This window comes from Staurois parvus, unplaced genomic scaffold, assembly GCF_062004578.1.
Source record: "Staurois parvus isolate SC_StPar_1 unplaced genomic scaffold, SC_StPar_1.0 ptg000607l, whole genome shotgun sequence".
NCBI lineage: Eukaryota > Metazoa > Chordata > Amphibia > Anura > Ranidae > Staurois > Staurois parvus.
The window spans coordinates 4,353,461-4,365,722 of NW_028318403.1; the positions used below are offsets into that span (position 1 = coordinate 4,353,461).

General features: G+C 46.6%; 1 protein-coding gene across 3 annotated transcripts in view; it reads right to left on the bottom strand.

Annotated features, from left to right (window-relative positions):
* Positions 1 to 12,262, bottom strand: part of PHAF1 (phagophore assembly factor 1) — a 108,291-nt gene extending 96,029 nt beyond the window's left edge. Inside the window, exon 1 of one of the 3 annotated variants that reach the window (XM_089692893.1) lies at positions 11,405 to 12,262. The gene's annotated coding sequence lies outside the window, so the exon portion shown is untranslated. The remainder of the gene's footprint in view (positions 1 to 11,404) is intronic. The other 2 variants (XM_089692894.1, XM_089692895.1) reach the window with 2 other exon arrangements.

Here is a 12,262-nt window from a genome sequence, read left to right on the forward strand (position 1 = left end):
AAAAAAAAGTTCCTACACTATTTTTTGCGATTTCAGGTGCAACTTGCATAGACATCTGTTGCATTATTGTCAGCCGAGTCACCCCTGAAGTCACACTAGCATGCAGCTTTGAAATCGTGCGACTTCAAGCGGCGTTGCACGATTTCAAAATCGAATTCAGTGTGAACCGACAGCATTACCACTTTAATTATCAGAAAACAAGTACAATTTGAACATACTGCCCCTTTATGTTTAACCCAATATTTCTGATGTTGCCATCCAGATTTACCAGTTATTCATGACAGAATACTCTGTGTGTTTCACGTATTGCTCAATATTTAATAAGTGTTTATTTGTTTAACCTGGTACATCCTAACATGCCAGCAGCACAAGCTGAATTATGCAGACCAGTTTTACTCACAAAGCAGATTTGGCGTAATGTAACATTGTATAAAAAGCTACACACAAATCAAAAACATAACAGGAAATAACTTCAGGACTATACATACAGTATATGCTGACACAAGCGTTTCAAAGAACATAAAGACAACATTTGTTCAATGAGAAGAAATACCCAACCAGTCGCTTTTGAAGCACATTTAGTTCCCAAGTGCCCTAAATGCCTGTATGTACAAAGATTGAAATATATGCCTAGAATACCTCAGCAGGTATTGTGCAATATAAAACAAACCTTGCCCAAAAGAAAGGGCCCTCAGGGTAGGTGTCTGGCTGTTATTATCACCCTCTGACAGGAGTATGCTCATCAGGATGTCAGAAGTCCTTAAAGTGATACTAAAAGTATATATTTTTTTAAATAAAACAAACATGTAATATGTACCTGCTCTGTGTAATGGTTTTGCCCTGATACTCCTCTTCTGGGGTCTCCTGCTGGTGCTATAGGGGCACTCATGCCTGCTCACTCCCGAGCCCCACTCGCTGGGTCCATTGACACAGAAAGCATGGCTCAGCCCCGCCCCCCACTCCCTCCTAACTAGCTGGCTCCCGGAGCTGTGTCTGAACCAATGAGGAGGGAGAGACCCAGACGAGCTGCTGCTCTCACTTTAGGCCCCATTGACACTTGAGAGTTTGCGATCGTAATTACACCTGGGCGTTTGATCGTTGGCAGAATCGCAACAATTGTGCCCACGATCCCAAAGCGCTCTGCAAAACTGACAAATTGCACCACGCTTGTTCTGGTGTCATTCATTTTCAACGAGGTTGCGGTTCTGCCTCAATTGCCACTCCATAAATCGTGCTGCATTCGCGGCAACCCGCATCACACGAATCTTGTCGCCCCCTTTGGAGCAACAATCTTCGCGCAATTCGGTTAACTGTGTGGCGATAGGGGCAAAACTGCACCGATATTTAGGTGCCATTGAAAATGAATGGCACCTGAACAAGCGTTGTGCAATTTTTCAGTTTCGCAGAACGTTTGGGATCTCAGGCAGATCACAAATGCCCAGGCGTGAACAGGGACTAAAGGATCAACTGCACAGACTCAGCCAGAACTTTCTGGCCATAGGACATCAACACAGCAGTAGGTTGCAGTTCAGAGATTCAGCTAAGTAGGCATCTGAGGTGGGGAAAGGTAGATCACTTTAAAAAGGGCAAGTTTGTCATTTCACAGAAAATGAAGAGCTAAACCAGCTCCAAATATTCTGACCAACCATCTGGACCCCATTGTGCGATTGAGGATCTCTGATGGAGGAACTGTGTGATTTGGGGGGCTCTTTGATGGGGACCTCTGATATGATGACAGGACTCTGAAATGATGGGGAGACCTCTGATGTGATGCAAGGGTCTTTGACATGATAAGGGAAATTGATGTGATGAAGGGTTTTGATGTGCTGAGAGGATTTTGAGATGATGGGGGGAATCTGATGTGAATGGGGATTTCTGGTATAAAAAGTTAACTTCAAGGCGGTAGAGTACATCATCCCAGGCTCAGGTTCCCCACTCACATTTTTGATTGGGGTGCCTTGAGATTTCCATATTTTTTTTTTTAGGGTGCTGCAACTGAATAAAATGTTGCAAAATGCTGATTTATAGGTCGAGCCGGGTGGTGCCCAATATTGAGCTGTGTCCAGCTTGATCTCTATTTTAATCACCTAATCTCAAGAAACCCATTCACATGGGTATATTTCAGTTCAATAACCCTACTTGTGTTTGAATGCTCAGAAGGAAAAAAATTGTTTTTAACCACTTGCCTACCAGGCACTTATACCCCCTTATTTACCAGGCCAATTTTCAGCTTTCAGCGCTGCCGCACTTTGATTGACAATTGCGCAGTCATGCAACATTGTACCCATATGAAATTTTGATAATTTTTTTTCTCACAAATAGAGCTTTCTTTTGGTGGTATTTAATCGCCACTGGGCGCTTTACTTTTTGCGCTATAAATAAAAAAATTGCAAAAAATTTGAAAAAAAAAAAAAAAGTTCTTTGTTTCTATTATAAAATTTTTCAAACAGGTATTTTTTCTCCTTCACTGATGTGCGTTGATGAGGCAGCACTGATGGGCACTGATAGGCAGCACTAAAGGGCACTGATAGGCAGTACTAATGAGGTGGCACGGATAGGCGGCACTGATAGACAGCACTAATGAGGTGTCGCGGATAGGCGGCACTAATATGCAGCACTGATAGGCGGCACTGATAGGTGACACTGATGATGGGTACTGATAGATGGCACTGACTGGCATCACTGCTGGGCACTGACTGGCGGCACTGACTGGCAGCACTGCTGGGCAGCACTGGTGGGCGGCACTGGTGGGTGGGCACAGGTGGGTGGGCACAGGTGGGCACAGGTTGGTGGGCACAGGTGGGTGGCACTGGTGGGTGGCACTTCTGGGCACAGGTGGGTGGCACTGCAGAGTGGCACAGGTGGGTGCACTGCTGGGCACAGGTGGGGGCACTGCTGGGCACAGGTGGGCGGAGCTAGTGGGCGCACTGCTGGGCACAGGTGGGCGGAACTTGCGGGTGGCACTGCTGGGCACCGATCATCAGGGCACTGATCATCAGTGCCCTGATGATCGGTGCCGATCCCCGCTCTGACAACTGCCGGTTCTCGGCAGTACTTTCCTCACGATCTGACAGCGTGAGGAAAGTGCAGCCGAGAACCGGCACTTGCATTTCCCTCTGATCAGCGTGTCATTGGACACCGCTGATCACGTGGTAAAAGGCCGCTGTGATTGGCCTTTTACCACATCACGTGATCAGCTGTGTCCGTAGGACACAGCGATCACGGAGATCGCCCGGTGCGCGCCCCCTGGGGCGCGCAGGAGAGCGCGTTCTGGGAGGACGTCATATGACATCCACTCAGAACTGGCCGGCCGCAGTGCAGCCGTCATTCGGCTATCTGCGGTCGGCAGGTAGTTAAACAACTAAAAACAGTATTGATTCTTACATTGTAAGCTCCAAATTACATCACCAATCTTGTCTCCAAATATCACTCAAACCATCCTCTCCGCTCCTCCCACGACCTCCTGCTCTCTAGCTCCCTCGTCTCCCCCTCCCATGCTCATCTCCAAGACTTCTCCAGAGCCTCCCCTATCCTCTGGAACTCTCTACCCCCATCTATCCGACTATCGCCTACTCTGCCCACTTTTAGGCGATCTCTGAAAACCTAAATCTTCAGGAAAGCCTATCCTGCCTTCAGGTAATGGAATCTTCTATTCCTCCTATCAGTTAATCCCCCATAGTTATTACTTTTTATAGCACCAGCCCCTCCCTCTTAGATTGTAAGCTCCAAGGAGCAGAATGTCAGAAGTCCTTAACCCTGTTGTATTGAACTGTATTGTTGCTGTATTGTCTCCCTTTATATTGTAAAGTGCTGAGCAAACTGTTGGCGCTATATAAATCCTGTATAATAATAACAATAATAATAATAAGTGTTTTGTATAGGATGTATTATTGACTAAAGCTCTAATCTATCATAATGAAAATGTATTTAAAAGAAGACATACCCCATCAAAAGTACCTCCACAGTACAGATTGAGTACCGTATTTGCCGGCGTATAAGACGACTTTTTGACCCTTGAAAATCTTCTCAAAAGTCGGGGGTCGTCTTATACGCCGGTACACGTTTAGGGGGGCTGCGGCATTAAGTACAGGGGTTTGCAGGGGCTGATGTCTCTTACCTGGATCCAGTCCCACGACGATCCGGTCCAGGAAGTGCGGCGTCTCCTTCAGTTCGGCCACTGGATGTTCGTGCGGCTGCTCGGCTCCGCCTCCTCACCGGTGATTGGCCACCAGAACTGTAGCTCAGGAAAGGCACACAGGCGGCCAATCACCGGCGAGGGGGCGGAGCCGAGCGGCCCCGCGAAAATTGAGTGCCGGAGCAGCAGGTAAGTGTTCTGTGTAGAGGTGCTGCTGCAACCACATATGCTGGCTGCAGCAGCACCATACGAGAACAGGGTCAGCAAGTCTCAGTGGGAGGAATAGTGCCCCATCATTGGTGTCACTGATACCAATGATGGGGCACTATTCCTCCCAATGACACCAACGATGGGGCACTATTCCTCCCCCCCACTGACACCAATGATGGGGCACTATTCCCCCCCCCCCACTGACACCAACGATGGGGCACTATTCCCCCCCCCCCACTGACACCAACGATGGGGCACTATTCCACCCCCCACTGACACCAATGATGGGGCACTATTCCACCCCTCACTGACACCAATGATGGGACACCATTCCTCCCACTGACATCAATGATGGGGCACTATTCCTCCCACTGATACCAATGATGGGGCACCATTCCCGCCACTGATACCAATGATGGGGCACCTATTCCCCCCACTGATACCAATGATGGGGCACCTATTCCCCCCACTGATACCAATGATGGGGCACTATTCCCCCCACTGATACCAATGATGGGGCACTATTCCCCCCACTGATACCAATGATGGGGCACTATTCCCCCCACTGATACCAATGATGGGGCACTATTCCTCCCACTGATACCAATGATGGGGCACTATTCCTCCCACTGATACCAATGATGGGGCACTATTCCTGCCACTGATACCAATGATGGGGCACTATTCCTCCCACTGACACCAATGATGGAGCACTATTCCTCCACTGATACTAATGATAGGGCACTATTCCTGCCACTAATACCAATGATGGGGCACTATTCCTCCCACTGACATCAATGATGGGGCACTATTCCTCCCACTGGTGTGCATTGGAAGAGGGGTAGTCTTATACGGCGAGTATAGCCCAAACACTACATTTTAGCAGGAAAAGTAGGGGGGTCGTCTTATACGCCCAGTCGTCTTATACGCCGGCAAATACGGTAATTTGGTAATTATGGATTTTTCCAAAGCCTTTAAGGCCTCTTTCATAAGGGCGGTTGTTCTGCTGCTTCTAAATGCAGGTTTTTTTTTTATTGTGAAATTCCAACACTCCTGGCACAGAGATCACTTGCGTTTGTACATTGGGTTTATCTGCGTTTACATGCGGCTGCGTTTAGCTACGGTAGAAAATTCTTGCCTTTTCTAATCCAACTGTTGACTTATTTTTTCTTTGTACTGCGATTAACTGCGTTTATATATTGTATGCCCCTTGAGGGTTATGAACTGATGTGAAATGTACAATATATATATATATATATAAATAAAACGCTGCATATATTGACAGCGCTATACAAGTACCAGTATAAATAAATGTACAGATAGCTGTGGTACATCACTCCTGGAAGCAGTCAATTTTATTTTTCCTAAACGCATAAAACTGTATGTTATGTAAACGTTGCTAAAAATGCAGTGTGTGAATGGAGCCATAGGGATGCATTGTCTGCATTTATTAGTGGTAAGTATGTTCCTCTAACTGCAGCTAAAAGCTGAAATCTAACCGGAGCAGCCATTGTTTGTCCTCCCAGCCCCCTTTATGTAAATTCTTCCCAGGTGTATTGGTCACTAGGATGTGACAAATGAGGGTTTAGCCTAAGCTTTCCTTGCACAATACACCAGTATGTGAATATTATACACCCCTTTAATGAATGCTCATGATATTCCGTGTACACAAAATCTAGGAAGTCAACTCCCGTTATGGAGCAAGTGTCAGAATTTCCAATTGACTTCTCCATCATGTCCAACAACGCCACCATCAAACCCGCCCCGCAGGCCAGAGTACTTGGTGTCATTCTGGACTCCAACCTATCCTTCCAGCCCCAAGTCCAATCTTTAACAAACTCATGCAGACTCCACCTCCGCAACATCGCCAAAATCCGCACGTTCCTAACCCCAGAAACCACTAAACAGCTCATCCACTCCCTCATCATATCACGACTCGACTACTGCAACTCCCTCCTCACTGGCCTGCCTCGTCGCTGGGTATCCCCGCTTCAGTCGATCCTGAATACGGCTGCCAGACTCATTCACCTTTCCAACCGCTCCGTTTCCGCCACCCCCCTCTGCCAATCCCTCCACTGGTTTCCGATTGCGCAACGGATCAAATTCAAAATCCTAACACTGACGTACAAAGCTGTCCACCATACTGCCCCGAACTACATCACTGACCTAATATCCAAGTACCAGCCAGCACGCACACTCCGCTCCTCACAAGACCTCCTTCTCTCTAATTCCCTGGTCTCCTTCTCCCATGCCCGCCTCCAGGACTTCTCCAGGGTGTCACCCATCCTCTGGAACTCCCTGCCCCAACCCATCAGATTATCACCTACTCTCCTCTCTTTAGGCGCACCCTGAAAACCCATCTCTTCAGGGAAGCCTACCCCACCCCCTGCTAACTTGCCAAACTCCTCCACTCTTCCTACCACTCCATCCCCCACATCTGTCCCCCCCTGTATCATGTCTACATTCTCTAACCACTCTCTGATTTTGATTTTTTCTGTTTCTCTGATATGTCTGCAATCTCTGATGGTCCCCTTTAGCAATACATACACTGGACCTTATGTGTGGCCCTTCGATAATGTCAGGAGCCAGAGTTGAAGCCCATTGTACCTCATAAGTTGACACACACTGCCTTAAGCTGTCCTTACAGAGCACATTTATCATTTTCCTATGTAATATGTTTATATACACGGATCAACACAGAGGTCTTTAAAGTGGACCTTCAGCACAAATACCCCTTTGTCCCATTGTATTTCCCCCACCTTTATTTTTTGTAAAAGTTATTATTTAATTCACCATTTTTCTTGATCTGTTGTCCACCCCACCCCCTGCCTCCATTCTTGCCTAGGTGAGGATGATGTCCCCCTGCAACCTCCGGGGATATCCACATCAGGTATCCTAGGAGGAAATTAGCTGAAGCATCGCAGTGGCTGGAGGAGGGAGGACATTTAGTCACGTCATTGAAGGATAAGTACAAAGAATCCAGCACACATCTCACAATAACTGACTATACAGCAGTTGCCAAGGGGACAAGGCAGATGGCACCATCATAGTAGTTGGTCATAGTAGTGGCCCTGAACTGTCTCTTTCTGTGAGTGAGGAATAAATATCCTGTCTGCATTTGTGAAGATGGTGTACTGGTAACAACGCATTCTTCAAGCAGAACTGCACTGTGTCCGAGCACCACAAAGCAAAAATGCTATTTAATTCAATTTTAATATTCAAAGCAAACTCCCCCGTCCACCCATGTCTCCATGCTTTATTGTGCTGAAAAGTAATTTTGAAAAAAAAAACCTGTAGTATTTCTGGCTGTGGACTTCTTGAGTAAGGGCAGATGATTCATGTAGTACTGACTTCCTGGAATCCATTTGCCCTTAGTTCAAGCATACAGGCAGGAGGGTGTGCTTAGCTGAGGAAAACCCCTCCTCCCCTCCAGAACACTGTTGGGATGTATGACATAATTTTCCTAGGCAAGAAACCAGGAAGTAACTGAAAAAAAAAATTAAAAATAGTTGTAAAAATGGTATACTTTCCTATTTACTAAAGCAACAGAAGGATTAAAAATAGTCAATGTTGATTAAGAGAGTGAAGTTCCACTTTAAGGTGTCATCAAGGGGGGTTAGCTACAAGAACAGCTATCTCCCAATGACAAAGAAAGGAAGATGGCGACATGGAACCTGTTGTGTAGCAGCAGAGCGCTGGATGCCAACAGAGTAAAGCTGGCCATAGACAGGTAGTTTCCTCCATCCACACAAACTAGGCAGAAAGAGAAACACCCTCCTCCCCCCCAAAGGGTCATTCTATGTTAACAGCAGGACCCACCGTAGTAAGAATATAATGATCAGTGGCTGTGGTTGCCGATCAAAAAAAGTTTGACAGAAGTTATTCAAATGATTACTATCCGTCAAGCACAGACGGCTAGACAGTGATCAAAATTTATCTGATCTCTTCTGAAACAACCAAGTTCTGATCAGTCTATGGCCAGCATCAAGACTAAACTCACATTTCAGGAAAAAAGAATTACTTTTTTTTCCCTGTAAAAATACATGCATTTATTATTTTTTCCTACAGGAGCCTGCAAAGCATGTCAGGCTCCTGCAGACACATCCTTCAGTTTTCTGCCTATATCTCTGAACTGGCTTTCTATTAGAAAGCTTGAGGAAATGTCAGTGGGCCATGAGAGTGCTCATCCAGCCCTTGCAGTTCATTGAGAACTGCAATTCTGTCTGCCATGGTCGGAGGTGGGACTTGTAGTTTCTTCATTCACAGATCACTGTGAATGAATAACGCAGCCGTACAGGTGGAACTTTTAAATATTAAAATATAATATGACAGCGGCTGTGGGGGAGAAGAATCCCTGCTTGATGTCACAGGAAAGGGGGTGGGGGTGTAGGGGGTGCTGGAATATGTCACATCCTAAACATGGGTATAACATGTAACATTTTCCAACGGTGAACTTAACCTTTAATACTGAAGTCGTTGGGCATGTATGCCTACCAAGGCCAACCCACCCTAAAAGCTAAAAGTGGTGGGGGAAACTATTGAAGTAGGGGGGTAAAGTTCCTATTTAAAGCAGAACTTCACTCCCAATCAACATTGACGAGTGTTAATCCTTATACTGCTAACATTAGGAAATAGATAGGAAAATATATTTGCTTGTTTTAGACTTTTTTTTTTTCTTTTTACACTTCTTTAGTTACTTCCCAGTTTCCATGCCTAGGCAAATGATGTCATACATACCAGGAGTCTTCAGGAGGGGAGGAGAGGTATTCTCAGCTAAGCACACCCTCCTGCCTGCATGCTGTAAACATCTTCTGTAAGGGCAGATGGATTGCAGGAAGTAAATGCTATATGAATCATCTGCCCTTACTCAAGATGGCCATGGCTAAAAATGCTAGGACAGGGGTGTCAAACTGGCAGCTCTCCAGCTGTTGTGAAACTTAAAGTCCCATCATGCTTCTGCCTTTGGGATTCATGCTTGTGTCAATCTTGCAATGCCTCATGGGACTTGTCAAACTGGCGGCCCTCATGGGAACAGCTGGAGGGCCGCCAGTTTGACACCCGTGTGCTAGAGGAAGTAATTTGACAAAATAAAGCATGGAGACATGATTGGATGGGGGAGTTTTCCTTAAATATTAAAAGCAAATGATATAGTGTTTTTGGTGTGTGGTGCTCAGATGCAATGTAGTCCTGCTTTAAAATGGTAGTAAACATGAGAAAATTTAAAAAAAAAAAAAACTTCTCCCCCCCTGCAAGGCAATGTTATGAAGTGCTAGTATGCATATTATGTGAAACTTACCTTAAAACAGGAGTCTCCAAACTATGGCCCTCCAGCTGTTGATGTACTACAAGTCCCAGCAAGGGCAGCACAGTGGCTAAATGGTTAGCACTTCCGCCTGGCAGTAGTAGGGTCGTCGGTTCAAATCCCAACAATGGCACCACCTGCCTGGAGTTTGCATGTGCTCCCTGTGCCTGCGTGGGTTTCCTCCGGATACTCCGGTTTCCTGCCACACATGCTGGTAGGTTAATTGGATCCTGTCTAAATTGGCCTTAGTATGTGTATATATGAATGTAAGTTAGGGACATTAGATTGAGGGTTAGGGACTGATGTGAATGTACAATATATGTACATAAAGCGCTGCGTAAATTGATGGCGCTATATAAGTACCTGTAATAATAATAATGTAATAAGTCCCATCATGCCTCTGCCTCTGGGAGTCTTTCCGGTGGCTGTCAGAGTCTTACAAGGCCTCACGAGACTTGCAGTTCCTCAACACCTGGAGGGCCATAGTTTGGAGACCCCTGCCTTAAAACAAAGCCCTCCAGCGATGCACTGTCACCCCAAACAGGGATTCCATCTTCACCCAATCTTCCTTCTGAGTTGAATGGCTGAGCCACGATGACGTCACTCCTGTGCATACGCGTGAGAGTCACTCTTTACAGCACAGAGCTCTGAAGGAACGGCATGGGTATTCCGTTCCTTCAGAGTGCATGCGCCATTGATGTCACCGGCTACTACACAGTAAATATCTCCTAAACGGAGCACATTGAGGAGACATTTACAATACCTACAGGTACGCCTTATTGTAGGATTACATGAAGGTAAAAGATACAAAATTGACTTTACTACCACTTGAAAGACCCATTCAAAACATCTGTTGGGCTGCTTTGCTCCACACAGGCCCTAGGCAATGACAAGCTGGAATCCATGGTTTCCAATAGGCGTAGGACACACTGACACGACGATAATGGAAAAAGATGCATTAAAATTAAGCACACATCACCACAATACATCCCAGCACACTGCAGCATGTGTCACGGGAAAAAAAAATAGTGTTTTACCTCCCGCCATGACACAAAACACGCACATCAACACAAAGAGCCAAATCAAGTTATCTCATGTCAATGCGCAGGAAACGCACCTCACGTGACGTGTACCCGGCCTATGTGTGATCCCCGGGCCAGGTCACAGTAGTTGGCGCTCCGAGATCCCAGCACAGCCAGTCTGTTGATGTGAGCAGAAATGCTGGGACTTGTAGGACTCTCCTTCCCCTATACTAGACCATTCACCAGCCAGGTCTCCAGCATCAGCAGTCATGGCAGATCTCACACATAGGAATGGAGGCAATACACAGGGTACTATACAGGGAGGGGGAGGGGAGGTACAGTCCAGACCAGATCTGGGCAGCAGCTGGCTTTGTACATACTGCTGGCTGGGCATGCTGGGAGTTGTAGTGGCTCCTCATCCAGAGTCTCCCTCTCCCCTCCCCCTATACACAGCCCTGCTAACAGTAATCGTGGCAGATGTCAGGTACACTTCATACAGCACAATGCTGCTCCATACAGGACACACCACACAGCACAGCCTACAATACAGGGATCCTCACCATCCCCCACACACACTGCTGAGACTTGTAGTTCCGCAACAGCTCGCCTGTGTAGGATAATCTCCTCTGTGCACACAGCAGCCATGTCCTGACCTCCGGCACTGATGACAGAGCCCACCACGGGTACACACGGCACGAAACGGGGATCCCCCGCTCTACAAATCACACCTCTCACCTCTGTTTACCTTCTTCTCCCGGTCGCTGCTGAAAAACTTCCGGTTCTGAGGAGATGGGCCGTAAAGTGACACTTGGACCCGCCCAAAGTGGGAGGAGCTGGAGAGGGTGACAGGGACACGGGGATCAGGGGGATGGAGAGGGGGGAAGGGGATCCTTGTATAGGAGAGCACAGAGTGAGACACAGAGATCGCATCCCCGTCCAGACCACGTCCACCCTGCGTGTCTTCTTATCTCTCCCTCCCTCTCTTCTCTCTATTTTCCACTCCTTCTTCCTCTAGGTTTTCTATCTTTTCCGTTTCTCTTTTCTTTGTATCTTTTTTCTTTCTTCTCTTATGTCATTTCTCTTGTCCATTCCTTCTCTCTTCTCCCTCTGTTCTGGTCTCTCTTCTTTTCAGCTCTTTTTTTCTGTTCCTTCCTTTCACTCTGGTCATCTTTTCCATTCTGTCCTCTTTCTCTCCCTTTATTTCTCTGTCTTTTTCTTCTAGTCATTTCCTCTTCCCTTTTTCCTTTGGTTCTCCATGTTCCTTTCTCTCTCCTTTTCTCATGTCATTTCTCTTTACCTTTCTTTCTCTCCCTCTTTATTTCTCTCTTTCCTCCCGTCTTTCTGTTCCTCTCTGTTAGTTTCTCTTTTCCATTCTCTCTTCCTCCCTTCTTTCTCTATTCTTTTTTCTTCTCACTCTTTCCTTTTTTCATGGCCACTTTTTCAGGAAGGTGAAATACTGGGTTATAATGAGATATATACACATACGCGTATGTGTGTGTACGCATGCACGCACGCACCCTCGGCATCAGAGACTCCGCTCTCTCCTGGTTCTCCTATCGCAGCGCTCCTTCAGCGTTACCTATAACGCTACCA